Source organism: Pelodiscus sinensis, chromosome 16, assembly GCF_049634645.1.
Source record: "Pelodiscus sinensis isolate JC-2024 chromosome 16, ASM4963464v1, whole genome shotgun sequence".
NCBI lineage: Eukaryota > Metazoa > Chordata > Testudines > Trionychidae > Pelodiscus > Pelodiscus sinensis.
Genome location: NC_134726.1, coordinates 27,173,136 through 27,190,229, shown reverse-complemented (window position 1 = coordinate 27,190,229; position 17,094 = coordinate 27,173,136).

The following is a 17,094-nucleotide window of genomic DNA, read 5'->3' as shown; positions in this document are numbered from 1 at the left end:
CTCCAAGGAAAGGCTGAGATCACTGCGGTGACACTGCAGGAATTGCTCCTCGTTTTCACCGTAAACTGGGGTAGGGGCACCAACAAATTAGGGAACAGAAATTTAATTTCCATGTTTGTTTATCATTTAAAAGTACACACCTGGCTCTTGGCTTGGCACTGCTGTGTCAATGCTACATGAAGGAGCCATGCAAAACTGATCAAGAGAAGCGCAGACTTGGGTCCCCAGGAACTCATACCATAAAATAACCTCACTGTTTAGGGCCAGATTCTTAGCTGGCATATAGCTGCCTGTGCAGCTCTACCAGCCTGAGGAAAGGGTTGCTGATTTACACAAGGTGAGTCATGTTTTACCAGACTTGTTCTTTGAACACAACTAACACATTTGGCAGGTCCAATGGGAATTTGCTCAGGCAAAATGCGAAGTCTAATGACCTCATTTGTGCACATAAATCCAATTTGCGCATGGAAATTATAGTCTTGATCCAGTGAAATGCTGATTACCTTGCAAGAGAGTTGCTCTTCACCTCAAAGGATATGGCCCAGGCTTATTAGGGCAGGCAAATGACTGTGCATGCAGAATTCAAGGGCATTATTGACACAGCCTGTTGCACAATGAAATTGTGCACCAACATCAGTTTGGACCTGCAAATGGGGGTGACTGTGTGTCTCACGACTGAGTTTACACACAAATACTCATTGGCATATGCAACTGTGTATTCTGCATGCACGAAGTGGACATTTTTAATTTTAGAGATACTCTGGACAGGCGTGAGGGCTTAAAGTAATAACCAATAGAGTTTACAAAAGAGCCTAAAATGGGAGAACATACATTTAGGCTTCTTTTTGGTCAAAAATATAAGTGAAAGTGTTCAATGCTATAATTTACTGAAATGAAATAGACTGGAAAACAGATTTATATTGTGAATAAACATTTCCATCACCATTATCTGTCATTGAGAGACAGGGTATTTTGTTTCTCTGAAAAAATATTTTTATTGCTGGTATAATACTAATAATTAATAATAACTTCTAGAGAGCCTGTCATCTGTGGGTCTCAAAGCACTTTACAAAAGTAAGTATTAGCTGCATCTTGCAGAAGAGGAAACGGAGGCACAACAAGGTTAAGTAACTTAGTTAGGGTCACTCAGGAAGTCAGTTTCAGAATGAGAATAAAAAGTCAGATTTCCTGACTCCCAGTTACCAGCTTTAACTACTAGACACCCTCACTGTCTCTGTAATTATAATGACCTGAGCTTTTGGGCAGCAACAGAGATTCAGGTCAGATAAGCTTGCAAAAAGTTTGGATGCTTCTCTAAACTACCCAGGCCAAACAGACATTTTTGGTCTACAGAACTCATCAAGGAATCTTAAGAGAAAGAGATTTTTTTTTTTTTTACTTCCAGTCTCCAGGCCAGAATTCCACAAAAATAGCCTTCCTCCTGGTATTTTAGAGTTGCCCCTGCTAGTCCTACATGCAGCCAGAAAGGTCAGATGGGTATGAAAATGAAATCCATGTTTTAAGAAAGTTAGCTGAACTTTTTGTTCCTTTGTTCAGTTTGAAGGATGGTTGAAAACAAAAACCACTATTTTTTTTCAGAAGGGTTCATACACTCCTCCCTCTCCCCCCCAGTATTTGGCCTCTATTGAAGTATATATCTCTGATCCTGCAGTCTATCACTGGTTTCAATGAATTCCTTGAGCTATGTCTACACAGCAGCGTTATTTTGGAATAACTAATGTTATTCCGAAATAATATAGTCTGTGTCTATACTACAAGCAGTTATTTTGACATAATGTCAAAATAATGTTGAGCTGGAGGACTTCTTACTCTGACTCCTGTAATCCTCATTTTAGGAAGTTGGAGGAAGAGTGCTCTTTCTCGGACTTCCTGCTGTGTAGATAGTGCCAAAAGCCAAAATAAGCTATTTCGAATTAAGCTACGCAATTGACATAGCTCAAGTTGTATAGCTTATTTTGGCTTTAGCCCTGCTGTGTAGATGTGCCCTTGGAGAGCAGGATCAGGCCCTAGGTAGGGTTGTGTAATGGGTACAATCCAGATGAATCCTAGATGGTTCAAACCAGAGCCATCTTTAACCACGGAATATAATCCACACTAAGATTTCTAGGTGAAAACATACATCTGCTTCAGCACATTGCTGTTCCTTGTAAGTCTCGCCAGCCCATGCAGAAAAATTCGAGATATCCAAAGAGAACAGCCCAGAACATCTGCATGCAAATTACACACACGTTGGAACATATGATATAATCCAGTTTTGGAACACTGAGGTGGTTTTGGGTTAAGAGTGGTTTAGACTAGTAGATCTGGTCTATAAATATCATTCTGGGTTTCTCAATGTCAGGGACAGAAAATGAACTGTAGCTGTTTGTTTTTTCTAGGTTTGTATACATTTCAATTAATTGTAATTCAGCCAGTGCTACTGCTCTAGGTGGTAATTTCTTCTATCCCTGGAAATTGTGTAAACTTCTTAAGAATCCACGGCTCTCCTGCTAAAGAGGCTCTATTTTATCTGCAAAGAGGGGAAAGCTTTATTGGAACTGTATCCCCATCGCCTGTCATTTCTTGCTTTGGTATAATAACAATAATATGTAGCATTTACAGAGCACTTTGCTACTTCAAAGCCTATTTGCAGCCATTAACTAATGAAGCCTCCTGACCTCCTCTGTGACAGGGGTGGGTAAGTAAGTACTGTACTATCCTCCTTTTGCAGATGGAAAACTTGAGACAGAGCAGAGCCTGCCAGAATGGGATTAGAACTCAGGACTTTGTGGTGGTCCTGAGCCCTTGTAACTTCTATGCAAATCAACAGTCGTGCTTTTTGGATTTGCTCCAGTACTAATTCAAGCTGGTTGAAATATCTGTAGTAGAAAGATTATATCACTGAAAAGTTGTTTTCCCCCAAAACAAAAAATATTCAGATTGATTGAAATTTTCCATTTTTTCAGCAAAATCTGAATTTTTTCCATCCATTTTTCATATGTAATTTCCAATGGAAAAAATAGAGGGAACTGGGTGATGCAAACAGGGGGGAGAACAATTTTCTTTTGGTTTCTATTTTATTGAAGAATCAAAAGAAAACCACCACATGGCGCACACATTTTCAAATGAAATAAAAATGCTTCATTTTGTTAGCATTTTTACACAGAAAATGTGGTCTTTTGGAACCAGCTTGAGCAAGGATACAACCCACATTTCATCCTGAAATATCCCAGAGCACCCTACACAGAGAGAAGTCCGCCCACAAGTTAAAAGCAGTCACTCTGGGGTAAAACAGAGCAACACAGCAAGGTTGCTGAACCCTTCAGGTTGGGAATGCTCATTGTTTGAACAACAAGCATGTTTTAAAGAGGCTGCGAGAGTGGAACAAACATCATCCAGTTACAGTACAGCCCTGTGGGGTTGAAAAGTATCCCTGACTTCCGGACAGTTGGAGAAACTGAGGTGCAAAGAAATGAGTTGCCCTAGCCCACACACAGTGTGGTAACAAAGGGATTGTTAGAATGTAGGCACCCACCACACAATGCTATCTTGCTATTTATGATTCAGACTTTACTGAAACTGCCCAGCTGTAAAACACCACATCAAGCTCTGCTCACAAAACCTACATTCCCTAGGCTCAACCAAGGATTAACAAGGCAAATGGGTTAGAATCAGCCCAAAGTGAGTCATAGAAAGAAACAGGGAAGCTGGACTCCCATATTCCTGCCCTTATGGAAACCCCACTGAATGGGAGATACTAGAGGAAGGAAAGAACATTCCCACCATCATCATGCCATCTGGAAAAGGGAGGGTAGGAAATTGCAGGGCAAAGGCAGGACTTCTCCTTAGCCTTTATCTGCTTCCCAGAGCTTTCTCCTGGGAGGTTTCACTCCATTTGCTAAGGCAGAGAGACAGCCAACAGATGGCGCTATGCTGTTTCCTAAAGCAGTGGCTCTCAACCTTTCCAGACTAATGTACCCCTTTCAGGAGGTGGATTTGTCTTGCGTACCCCCCAGGCTTCACCTCGCTTAAAAACTATTTGCTCACAAAATCAGATGTAATGTCACAGCCTGCTATTCCTGAAATATTGTGTGTTCTCAGTTTTACCATATCATAACACAGATCAATTAGAATATCAATATTGTACTTACATTTCAGCGTATTGTACATATAGCAGTATAAACAAGCCATTGTCTGTATGTCTGAGTTTGTACTGACTTTGCTTGAGCTTTTTATGTAGCATCTTGTAAAACTAGACAAATATCTTAGACGAGTTTAAATCTCTGTGTGGCCCCAGGGATATGCCTACATCTGGTTGAGACCCACTAAGGAGCAGTGCTGCGATGGGCCAGACCACATGCTAAACTTTGTGGGATTTTAAAACATTTGGCGCTGCGAGATTTCCACGCTGTGTGGAGTCTTCCTGGCCACCATGTGCACGAGTGACTACCTTTCCTCCATGCAACTGAGCCAAATCAGCTAGAGCTGCCAGGCTGATCAGTGACCCATGAGGACAGCTGAGTAGTAAGGAGAATTCAAGCAGCCCATGAGGTCGGCTGTTTAGTAAGAAGAGTGCTGCTGATGGTAGTGTAGGGTGTGGCATCCTCAGGGCAGTGGTTGTACTCACTGGAGGTATGACATGAATTTCTTAGACAATCCCTCTAATGATCATTCTTTTGGGGGTAGTTAGTGGTATCTGCTCCCAAACTTGCAGGACGGTTTGCAGGACAGCTTGCACTGGTTTACACAACGGCTAGCTTTGTGTAAGGGACCTGTGTACAGGTGGAGGATTGGAACTAAGGCACAGTAGAGCAACGAAGTAGGGCCACAGCTGCTGCTCTGTAGCCTTTCTGCAAACCCTGCCCTTCTGGCAGTCAGAAGGAGGCCCTGTGGAAAAGCAGAGGACCCTGCACAGTTTCCAATAGCCTTCCCCCTTCCTCCGCTAGGCAGAACTGCATCAGTTGTAATGCTTTGTGGGCCTTCTTCCCCCTTGCAAGGAAAGGCAGAATGTCACCAGTGGTGTGTTGTTTCACTTGGAATGTTAACTGTTAACACAAAGGGCCACAGTAAAACCGTGCTGGGATAGAAAAATCTTTCTTCCGTTTAATCAGGCCAGTCCAATGACAGCAGGAGTGAAAACCCAGACTAGAAAAGTTTGCTCCTAATCTGTCCTCCCTAAAATTAAATGCTAACTCAGCAACACTCCTGGTGCTGCATCTGCTTCTGCCCTAAGAAATCGATTGCAATCAATCACTCACAATTGATCAGTTTGGCAGGGACCACTGTGGATTCCTGTGGGAGGGCACTCTGATCAGCTGATGGTCATCATCTTTAGCTTGTCTTCAGCCCCAGGGATGTGTGCCGTGCTGCTCTGAGCAAGGAGAGTTCTGGCAAGGGATGGGGTAAGGCTACAGATCAAGGATGGGTAATAAGTGGCCCCTGGGTTGGACGTGATTCTCCAGGTTTAGCCCCTCGCAGGCTGCTGGCGCTTTATTTACCTGCACATCTGCAGGTATGGCCGCTCACAACTCCTCTTGGGTGCAGATCATCATTCTTGGCCAGTGAGAGTTGTGAGAAGCGGTGTCCCAATCTGCACCACTTCCTGCAATTTCCATTGGCCGGGAATGGCGATCTGCAGTCAGTGGGAGCTGCAAGAGGTAATACTTGTGGTTGTACAAATAAATAAACGCTGGTGGCCCATTAGGGGCTAACTCTGGTGAACTGCCTCTGGCTTATTGCCCACTGCTACTTTAGATGGCTTGTAGATATGAGCGATAGTTAATCCTACCAGAACTAGATCATCTAATCCTTCCCCATCAATGAGGGATAGTTCCTTATTTCACGGATAGTAGAGCTTTGTCTGATGTAGCATTCAATATTCCAAGATAAGGTAGACTGTCTGGCACAGCCTGCAATAAAAAGTGGGTAGCACATATCAGAAGCACATTGGCATTTTTGGAGGATTTGACTCCGAATCTTGCATTTTTCCAAGCTGTTGTTTTCTGCCTAAATTTCTTTTTCTTTTTTTTTTAAAACTATGTATTTATTTTAGGAAGTTTTAACAAGTGTACAGCCCCTTGCCATGTAACTATCAGAAATGAAGCAATCATGACAACAGTTATCTTTTGTTTAAAGAGACGTTATACAGGAATATAGTTACCAAATCTTTCTACTTAACAGTGTTATCACATTCCAGAGTGAGCATTATTGCAACACCTGTGTGGTTTAAAGTAATTTTATTAAACTGTGTGACCTCTCGATATACACATATTTAACAGGAAAGGTATGGCCTACAAATGTCAATATTAAAAAAAATGGACAGGTATGCTTTTTCCCCCAGGTGAATAGACTTTGAGTACTGAATTAAAGGTAACAAAATATCTAAGTATCCATCCTCTTTCTATTTTGCTGGGTATGTAATTGGTGTGTTAATTTTTCCATAACTACAATCTCCCATATTTTTGAACCATTCCACCATGGTTGGTTTTTTGCCTATGTTCTTAATTCCTCTGTCGTCAGTGGTGTGTACAACTTCATCTCATTTCATATCACCTGCAGATATCCTCCCTGAGGTGCTTCCCTTACTTTCAAATCACTAATAAAGGTGTTACATATTATGCTTGGATCTAACACAGCACCTTGTGCTATCCTGCACTTAATACCCCTTCCTCTTTGGACATGTGGCCATTAACCAGTGAGTGGCTCTGGGGGCAGGATTGGAGAAAGGCAGAATGTTTAAGGATTCATGCAGTAATTCTGTCTCAACAAAACAGTGAGGGTGCACAGCTGGGGGCAAACGCCAGGGTGATGAGAGAGAGTCCAACAACTGAATTGATTGTCTTACCTTTATTAGCAATGGCTCCTGATGCACCAGTGGTCTTCTGCTGGGTACAGAGCATGAGTCTGGAGTTAATGGGTGGCTTGTGCTGATGTGTATGCACCATGTCTGGTCCCAGCTCTGTGTCCCTTGCACATTAGACTCTTTCTTCTGACATCTTGTCAGTTTGCCCCGATGCATAGCTTCCTTTGGTCTATAATCCCAGAGGGCCTAGTCCTGCAAATAGGCTTACAATATCCCTGGAGCAACCGACCTTCCTCAGCTTCCGTTGTGGGCATGTGGATTCTCCCAAGAAGTGTTCATCTCTTACCCTCTCTGCTCTACCTGGCAAGAGCAGGTGGCAGCAATGACTTCATTCTTGTAACTGGTGTATAGACCATTCATACCTTACCTTACCGCAGCCAACCTGGAATCTGCATAGACGTATCATGACATCACTCCTATCTGACACCTGCTTTTAGATTACTAAAGTCAAAATAAGTAGCTGTATGAGGATGATCCATACCTTCTCAAGCTTTACATCATTCAAAAACAATTTAACTTATTCAATCATAACCGGATCAAACTGATTGAATAATTCTTGCTGCTAACGCTGGGGTAGATCTACTTTTTGTTTTATTTTAACATTTTTTTAGCCCATTCAGTGCTTCTGTTTTGTCCTGCTTTATCCGTGTCTAAAAATATAGTAAAGACAATAAAAAGATACTCCATGAAGCCTTGCAAGATTGTTACAAAATAAGGCCTTGTTTTGAATGCATATTTTCAGAAGTAATAGCATAGAGAAACATGCATGTGTGAATTCTTAGAATTTGCAAGCACAATTTATCTTTGCGGGTCAATAGCTCTTATTGTCTGCTCTGCCAAATTGTTCAAACATATATAATGTTCTCAAAACATTGCTTAATTAGATTCTAGAGAACATTGACACACAAACAAAATATATTAATATCAAGCATTCCAGCATCATTTGGAGTTTACAAAGATCAAAGACCAGTTTTGGTGCAAAAAGGTTATGCATGTGACAGGTTGCTACTCTGTAAGTTAAGAATATGAATCACATGACATGACAGAGAAGCCAGGATCAGAGAACTGAACACAAAGAGGAAGGAATAGGCAGAAGATCAAACCAGCATTCAGTGGAAATGGAGGGAAAAGAAAGAGTACTATGGATGTGAGACAACAACCCTATAGAAAAAACTGCAGAACTCTACCCCTCCCCCATATTGCTTTTGTAGGCCGTACAGTTATGCGTTGATATTGTAGAAGGACGGTACTTTTTTATAAGGGTGGACCAGTTGACGATTATGGGCAAAGTCTTAAAGCCCTTTTTCAGGCAAAGTGCTCACTGAAGTCACTAGGAATTTTGAGAAAGGAATGAGTGACCAAGATCTCTTCTGTGAGCCAGGTGACACAGGAAGGGCTGTCTTAAAACACTCATAGAATCATAGAATATTAGCAATGGAAGGGACCTCGAAAGATCATCAAGTCTAGTCCCCTGCCCTCATGGAAGGACCAAGCATGGTCTATATCATCCCTGGGAGATGTCTGTCTAACCTACTCTTAAATATCTCTAGTGATGGAAATACCTCAACCTCCCTAGGCAACTTATTCCAGTGTTTAACCACCCTGACAGTTGGGCAGTTTTTCCTAATGTCCAACCTAAACCTCCCTTACTGCAGTTTAAACCCATTGCTTCTTGTCCTATCATCAGAGGGCAAGGAGAACAATTTCCCCCCTCCTCCCTTTGACACCCTTTTAGATACCTAAAACCCACTATCATGTCCCCTCTCAGTCTTCTCTGTTGCAAACTAAACAAGCCCAATTCCTTCAGCCATAGCTCATGTTTTCTAGACCTTTAATCACTTTTGTTGCTCTTCTCTGGACCTTCTTCAATTTCTCCACCTCTTTCTTGAAATGTGGTACCCAGAAGTGAACACAATACTCCAACTGAGGTCTAATCAGTGCAGAGTAGAGCGGAAGAATGACTTCTTGTGTCTTGCTCACAACACTCCAAACTGTATAATGAAGAGAAGAACAAACCTAGGAGGTTTGGAAGGGCAGGCTCCCTCTCTGGATTTACCCCAGTGGTGTTAAAAACCTTTTTGGTAATAAGATAATAATATGCAGGGCTCAACAAATCAGTGAATCTACTCGCCTGTGGCAAGTAGATTTCAGCCGGTCACCCCATTCACTGGTGGCACGCACATGTGCAATGCGGGTCGCGCACAGGCACAGTGCGGGGCTGGTGAGTAGATTTCACTGCCGTTTGTCAAGCCCTGATAATATGTTTATCCAGTGCTTTTTTGTTTAAAAAAAAAAAAAGTACCAGTACTCTTTAAGACCCAGCCGACTGTTGGCCATTTTCATTACAGAGGTGCCGGTACTCTCTGTTCTTTCCAGGTAAGCTCTAATTGGAGGTGCCGGTACTGCGTACTGGGCAGTATCATCACAAAAAAAGCAGTGTGTTTACCCAGTCTGTGGCCCTGAACACCCCTCCCCCCATCGTGATGCCATGCTGGAAACAGCAGCTTACACCGTGCAGATCAGGCTGAGGCTCATGCTCTGAAGCCCAGGGAGGGGGCTGGGTTTCAGAACCTGAGCATCACAACTTCAAATGGCTGTCTACAGAGCTATGAGTGTGATAGCATGAGCCCTGTGAACCTTGTGACCCGAGGTAGGCTGTGAACAAGTGTCAGGTAGCAACCATCCTGCCATTCTCATATTGTTAGCTGGGTACGTGCGGGGAGATCCCAGATTTATCCTAGCAAGATGGGAGAGAGCTCTCAGAGGACTCTAGTGTGGACAAATGGGGCCAAGCTACGGTAAAGATTGGCCATTCTGGATGACGTAATGATCCTCCTAGTGGACACCGGGGATATGTGGCGTAACTGCGTATACATGATGTAGAAGGAAACAGGGTCCCTTGCAACATCTATTGATGTCCCAGCTCCTCCTTTGTGGGACAGTTCTGGGGATCTGGAGTTGTCACATGGCAACCTGGACAGTGCTGGGATGAACAAAACTACTCTGTGAGTGGACCTGGCTTAGTTTGGACTAATTTTCCATTTGGTTAAAGGAATCTTACAATTGTTGGCTTCCATAGCACTTAGAAGGGCAAAATGCCGACCCCCTCTCCCCAGGCATACTGAGCAGAAGCCAGGAACAGAAGCATGAACCAATGAAATGCATGTGAGCTTGGAATAATGTTGCAAGAGACCAGTCAGACAGGTAAAGGGCAAACCAAGATGAAGTCAATAAATTTCAGTTAAAATATATATTAATTTAAAAATATTAATAAGCCAAAGATATATTTAAAGTCAGTGTTATTGTACTAGAATGAGGTATCATGAATAAATAAAACCAGATGGCAGATTGATAATACAACCTCAAGAAACACACGTGTGGGGTGTATTTTCTTCTTCATGTGTAGAGATTTATACGTGCATTTCTCGTTAGCTTTAATGGGAATTGTGTTTGTAAATCCCTGTATATCAAGAAAAAGGCATAGCTCAATGACTGAGGCTTGTTTCAACACAATTATCTCCTTATATTAGTGGAATGTACTAACCTCTGTTTCAAAAGTGCTTTGCCTGTATTACAGTATAGATCACAAAGACCTGCCCAAGCCATCGTAAATAATTCAAAACTATGCAGCCAGAACTGAGGACCAGTGTTTTAAAATGTGAGCAATTTGTGGCATTGTTTAAGTGCACTCTGCCCTTCCCCTTCAACTTTTTTCCAGGATGCCCAACAGTACATGCAAATCATGATTCTAGCATGTGCCACTAGAAACATTACCAGCCACTAATGCTCAGGGTAATACCAGCAAAAGGTCTTGATTGTTGGTAACGTCTAGCATTGACAGTAAAGCACTTACGGCTTGGTCCCATTGCATGTTGAATGCCTTCACAGCCCACTGAAGTCAACTGGAGTTGAAGGTGATCAGCATCTCCTAAATTTGGGCTTTTGTTGAGTTCCCACATGGGACCCCGTGACTCTCTGTCCAATAGAAAAGAAGTGGGGAAAGAGGAAATGCATCCAAAAACTAAATACTTCTATTGTTGTGGGTTTCATGCTAAGGCCTCAGTTCAGCAAAGCACTCGAGCATGTGTGTCACATGATTTGTGGAACTAGGACTCAAGTCTTCGAACTGGTGACTTTTGAAAAATCTAATTTTAAATAGGCCCTTATACCACAACTGTAAAGCTCGCTCTTTCTCTCTCTCCAAACACCATAGTATCTAGCTACTCTTGGTTGAAATGATCTGTTTAAAAGCCACATGAAAGTATATTGTTATTTTTATTCCATGCTAACTGGTATCAATAAAATAAAAGCAAAGGCAACGGTTTTCATGCATACAGATGTGACTGTTTAATCGGAAAGCCTTTTAAGTATTTTCAATGATATGCCATTTGTAGAACAATTTTAGTTTTCTGTACCAACAGGAAATACAGGAGCTTATGATTTCTTTCTACAGTCTGGGAGACAAATTGAAATAGTACCTTGACATGTGTGGGAGAATCTACCTCATACCACTCCAAGCTGCACACATTTCTCTGACAGCTTCGTGGTTTGGAAGGAGGTCTATGTAAAGCAAGACATATCATAGGATAAAACAGAAATTTCCTAGAAACCAATTGTTTAGGGCATAAAAACCCTGCACAGTCTGGAAGCCTGTGTGCCTGTTTATAGTCTCTGAACCAGACTTCTGAGGCCTTGGCTTACTCTGTTCATGTCTGTCTTCTGAGAAGTGACCATCTATTAAAACATCAGTGACATATGAACCCTGGGATTGGCCCTGACCTCCTGGAGAAGAGACCAGGGCTCAAAACTAAAGAACATCTCAGAGAAGCACAGATAGATGTGTACAAGGACTGCATTCTCTGGTAAAGGGTTAGGGATGAAGAATGCCTTCCAAGGTTAGCTTAGCAGAGATAATGCGGTTAGCCTCTTGGATTGTCCAGTTGCTGAAGAATTTGGAAAACTAATAGTGGAAGAAAAACATTTTATCCTTGGATAGCACCTTCTATATGAGGACAGTTCTTAGATAACACTGAACAGAGCCTTCTATCTGAAGATCTCATGTCTCTTTATCAAACTTAGTGCATTGAGCAAGCTTGTCTCTCTCACCAACGGAGTTTGTTCCAGTAAAAAACACTACCACTCCCACCTTGTCCCTAGAAACAGCCATTAATCCTGTGTAACAGATGAAGAAACTGCAGTCGGAGACATGAAATCGCGCAACGTCACACTAGGGCTACGTCTAAACTGGCATGATTTTCCGGAAATGCTTTTAAAGGAAAAGTTTTCCGTTAAAAGCATTTTCAGAAAAGAGCGTTTAGATTGGCACGGACACTTTTCCGCAAAAGCACTTTTTGCGGAAAAGCGTCTGTGCCAATCTAGACACACTTTTCTGCAAAAAAGCCCCGATCGCCATTTTCGTGATCGGGGCTTTTTGAGGAAAACAAATCTGAGCTGTCTACACTGGCCCTTTTGCGCAAAAGTTTTGCGCAAAAGGACTTTTGCCTGAACGGGAGCAGCATAGTATTTCCTCAAGAAGCTCTGATTTCTTTCAGTAGGAAGTCAGTGCTTTTGCAGAAACTCAAGCGGCCAGTGTAGACAGCTGGCAAGTTTTTCCGGAAAAGCGGCTGATTTTCTGGAAAAACTGGCCAGTCTAGACACAGCCTAAAGAGTCTGGGAATAAAATCCAGTTCTCCTAACAGCGGCCTAGTTTTCCACTGAGTTCAAGCTTCTTTTCCTCCCCCTGAAGGCCATTCACAACCCAGCCTTCCCTTATGTATCCACCTTTGTTTCTTATCACATCACCTCCTACCCTACTTTTCCTCCACCAATGTTTGCAGCTTTCAACACTTGCTCCTTCCACAATGCTCCTCATGCACAGAGCATCATCCCTGAATTAATCTACAAAGCCTCTTCCCACCTCAAAACCCTGTTCTGTCTATCCAAGGTACTATAGGGCCCCTATTTCTCACCCCTGGAAGGTAACACAGGTCTAGTACCCACACTCTGAGGTACAGAGGGCTAAGTCACTGCTCAGGTCACAAAGGAGCTCTGTGGCAGAGCCAGGAATTGGACCTTTTTGCCTGAGTCCAACACAAGCGCCTTTAGCATCCTTCCTCTTGGTTCTGCTATGAGGCCTACAAGAGGTCAACTGCTCAGTGATGGCCAGGTGATTCAGCCATTGGCAGTAGATTTTTTTAAATTCATTTTTTAATAAAACCTTCCGTGACTTGGAACCATGCCATTGTGCACAGCTTGGAACTGAGTGAGCCTGTTTTGGTTATCCCTACCTTTCTAGCTCACCCTCTCCTTTTGTCGGTTGTCATGATCTTGTTAGGTAAGTGCTCTGGCTTCTAACTAGATTGCAAGTTCCTCCTGTGCCTCTCACAACGGCAACCCATATATGGCTTATGTTGCTTCCTTCTTGAATGGTTCTAGCTGACACATATGTGCACCGGGTTTGTCAGGAAGCCATAGACTGAAGGAGAAATTTAATGCAGTATTACAGGCATAGTGGCTCCAACCAAAATACAGCTTGAGTGGAGTTTCCACTTAGTCATGCTCTCTCAAACGGACATAATGTCCAGCACCCTGGCTTCTAAAATTGCTCCTTCCCAGCGGGAGAGTGTGTTTGCACATGTCATTGGGCTGTGTGTGCGCACACATGCCCATTCACAGAACATATAGAAGAGTGGTTTTCAATGTGTGTCCCACATACCCTTGAGGGGCCACAGACTATGTCTAAGATTTCCAAAGGGGTCAGCATCCCCATTTGAAATATTTGTGGAGTCTGCAATTGAAAAAAGGTTGAAAACCACTGCTATAAAAACCTGCCAGGCAGAAAATAAGGGAACAGGTTTTTCACTGATGAGAAAAAGGAAACATCATCCATGTTGAGACATTGAGATTCTAGTCCTGGGAGAATTTTGCAACTGTTGAATTTGGAGTCATAGATCTAAGCATTCAACAGGTGTAGGTTTGTAGAGCTAATACATACACTGCAATGTACAGACAGAGGACAGGCATATGGATTCTGTAACAATAGAACTGACACCGGGTCTGAAGAAATAATAGGCAACTCAGTGATATTCAGTGCAGATGATTTATTGTCGCTAAGTGATAGAGCAGCAGTGCTCCAAGGTTACGTTTTGACGGTCAGATGTGTGGAATCCAGACCCCAAAGCTTTGTCTCTTCATAATCCTCAGCAGCCGTTTCATGGGGCCTCATCCAATGTTTATATCTTCCCTTTATGAGTCCCAGCGATGACAGTTGCCAAGGGAGTACCTCGCCGTTACTGTGCAAGATGCATGGATCAATTAACTCAGTTGCTGGGTTTCCCTTTTGAATCAATTAGCAGGGACTGAAATTAACTAAAAATATCCTTTGCTTATTAACAGACTGAACTAATTGCAATAAAAGGCAACCCCCACCCCCCTCAGACTCTGTTTGTCACAGTGAATCTCTACTCTCATCTTTATCTCAGATATTCCGCACTTACTAAAGGGACTAACGACACCAACCTCCAAATCGATACTGTCATTTCTTGATAAGAAGGTTACTTTTGCATCATGCCATCACCAAGGCATTCCAGCAGCATGGGGAGTGGGGAGAGAACCCGGATAAGGAACTGGCCAGAAGTCAGTGGGGTTTCCACAGGTGTAGCTGTTCCAGATTGTTGTGCACACACCGCTGCCAAAACACATATGCCCCTGTGTGTAAATTCATCCTTCCTCCTCCCCTTTTTTTCCTTTTATTCTCCCTCTTCTTGTTATCCCTCTTCATGTCTCTCTCCATCACTTTCACCCCCTCCCTTACTCCTGTCTGTTCCCACCATTCTCCCCTTCCCTTTCTCCACCATCACTACCCTGTTTCTTTCCTTTCCCTGGATGTCACTCTCTCTCTCTAGCTACAATTAGAGCTAATCAGATACCTGAGCTTGCTCTGCAAAGCTATTAGCAGCTCCCTCCCTTCTGGCCCCCCACCCCTCCCCTGGGAAATCAGAAGTGATGGACAATCAGGCTTTTAGTTGCAACTCAGATCCTGATACCATCCATAAAGACTACCTGAGCCCTGGATGCTGTGCTCCAGAAAGGTGGGGCCTTTCCCACCTCTAGGAGCAGGTTCAGGTAGCTGTACACTTGGCTGCACAGGTTGTTGCCAAAGTTGGTCCAGTCCAGCACAAGGGCTCCTCGTGGACTGAACAGCTATGGAGCAGCGAGAGATAAGTACAGCCTGAGTTAGAGGATGAAAAAGGAAGGAGCTGACTGGGTATCTGCCTTGCTCAGTTTAGGCTCCTTTTCTTACTGTGCTGTCTCCTCCCCCACCCTCCATCTCCTGTTTTGGAGGAGGGAGGGAGCAGTCCCTCCTGAAGGACTGTAGGGGAAGGTTTGTATTATTTGTTTCAGAGAATTCTCTCTCTTGCTCTGGTAGCAGAGCACACCCCTCCTGCTGCTGGATCTATGAGCTGTGTGTGTGTTTTGTAATTAAGCAGTTAATTGCACTGGAGTTCTTGATTAGCTTTGGGGGATGGTGATGTTCTAGCAGGATGAGATGTTGTGTACAGTTCAGAATCATTTACAGAAATTGGAGCTAATTTTGCTGTCTGTGCTTATTACTGCATTAATTTAATTTGGGTTGCTTTTAGCTCATTAACACATCTAATTAATTCGTTGACATCACTATTAAGATGTCTCTTTGAAATTGGCGTCTCCAGATAATCAGGATGGAAGAGGCTGACAGATCAGGCGCGAAGCTGACTGGGAAAACGGGAGAAAAAAAAAGACGACTAATGAATTTTCCATCAGAATCGCATGGTTTGTCAGAGTTGGTATGAGAGAGGCAGAGACAGAGCTAGCGAGACAGAGGGAGGGCGTGAGAGCAAGACAGGAATGGTAAAAGGAGACTTTAGTTATTTTAAAATATTATATTTGTTATGAAAGAAAGCAAGACACAAAAGGACAATAAATACTCTTCAATGAATGCACATCAAGATTTCACATTCTATCATTAATTTTCTTCTCTTCTAGTCTTTCTATTGCACTGTTTTTGGCCATAACTTTTTTTTTTTCATCAAAATCATTTTGTATTAATGATGCTTGGTGTTTTCTGCCAACAGATTGCATGGAATGCCTTCCTAGATCCCCCTTCCAATTGCATGTTGAACACCCTGATTAGATGCCTAGCTGATTGAAGCTGTTTAGTTCTATGCTACATTGCTTGGCGAGTTTGTTTTTAATTGTAATGACTTTGGAAAATAAACGTCTAGAGGCGGATGTGCTCTGACCTAGTAGTCTTGTGGTTGGGTCATGAATGAAGGGCAATTCTCAATGCCCATGCACTGAGTTGGCAGTGGGGTTTTGTAGTGGCTGGAGAAGCCCAGAAACTATAGTCAGAGGCACAGGATAAGAATCGAGACATAAATCAGTGCTGGGTCCAATAGGATTTCACCTCTTTGTTACTGATCTGTAAAGGAAGGAAAATGACTTGTCAATAAAATTCACAGGTGGTACTAAATTGGGAGGAGTTAGGGACAGAGAAATAATGCAAAGGAAGGTGAGAAACGTGAGCAGAAATAGATAACTGGATTCAGCAGGGAACCATGCAAGTGAATATATCCGAGAGGAAATAATGCAGACCATGTCTGAGGACGGGGAGACGGATGAGCCAGCTGGGCACGAGTTTCCAGTGCAAACACGGGTAATGCAATTTAGGGCTGTGTCTGCAAATCTGTCAGTTTCATGTGGGGGACAGGGAAATAAGGGGAGCTGTGGAATACTGCAGTCCAGTCTAGATAGCTCATATGAATTAGAATATGGAGTGAAATGGGATGGAGCTCAAGGATGGGTAGAGAAGAGCAACCAACCTAACTCTGGACTGATGTCAACAGGATACAAACACCTGCTTAGAACGAACCATTGGCATCAGTGTTGCTGCCCTGAGTCGTGGCCGCTGAGGGAGCCAGAGGAGAGATTTATGAGGAAAGGGATAGATAAGCAGGAACATAATCATCTATACATTCAAGCTCCAAAGAAGGACATCAATTGTTGAAGGTGGCACAAGAACGGTGGGGTGGGCAGGAATCCAACCACCCATAATGACAAAATGAGTGTAGAAGGTAGTGGGAGTGAGGGTCTGGCCAGAAGGGAGGGTGCAGAAGCAGGCTGGGGAGGGGGTCTTGGCAGGGAAGGAAGTTGAGTGCAGAAGCAGGGAGACGGTTTAGGTGGAAGAGAGGGTG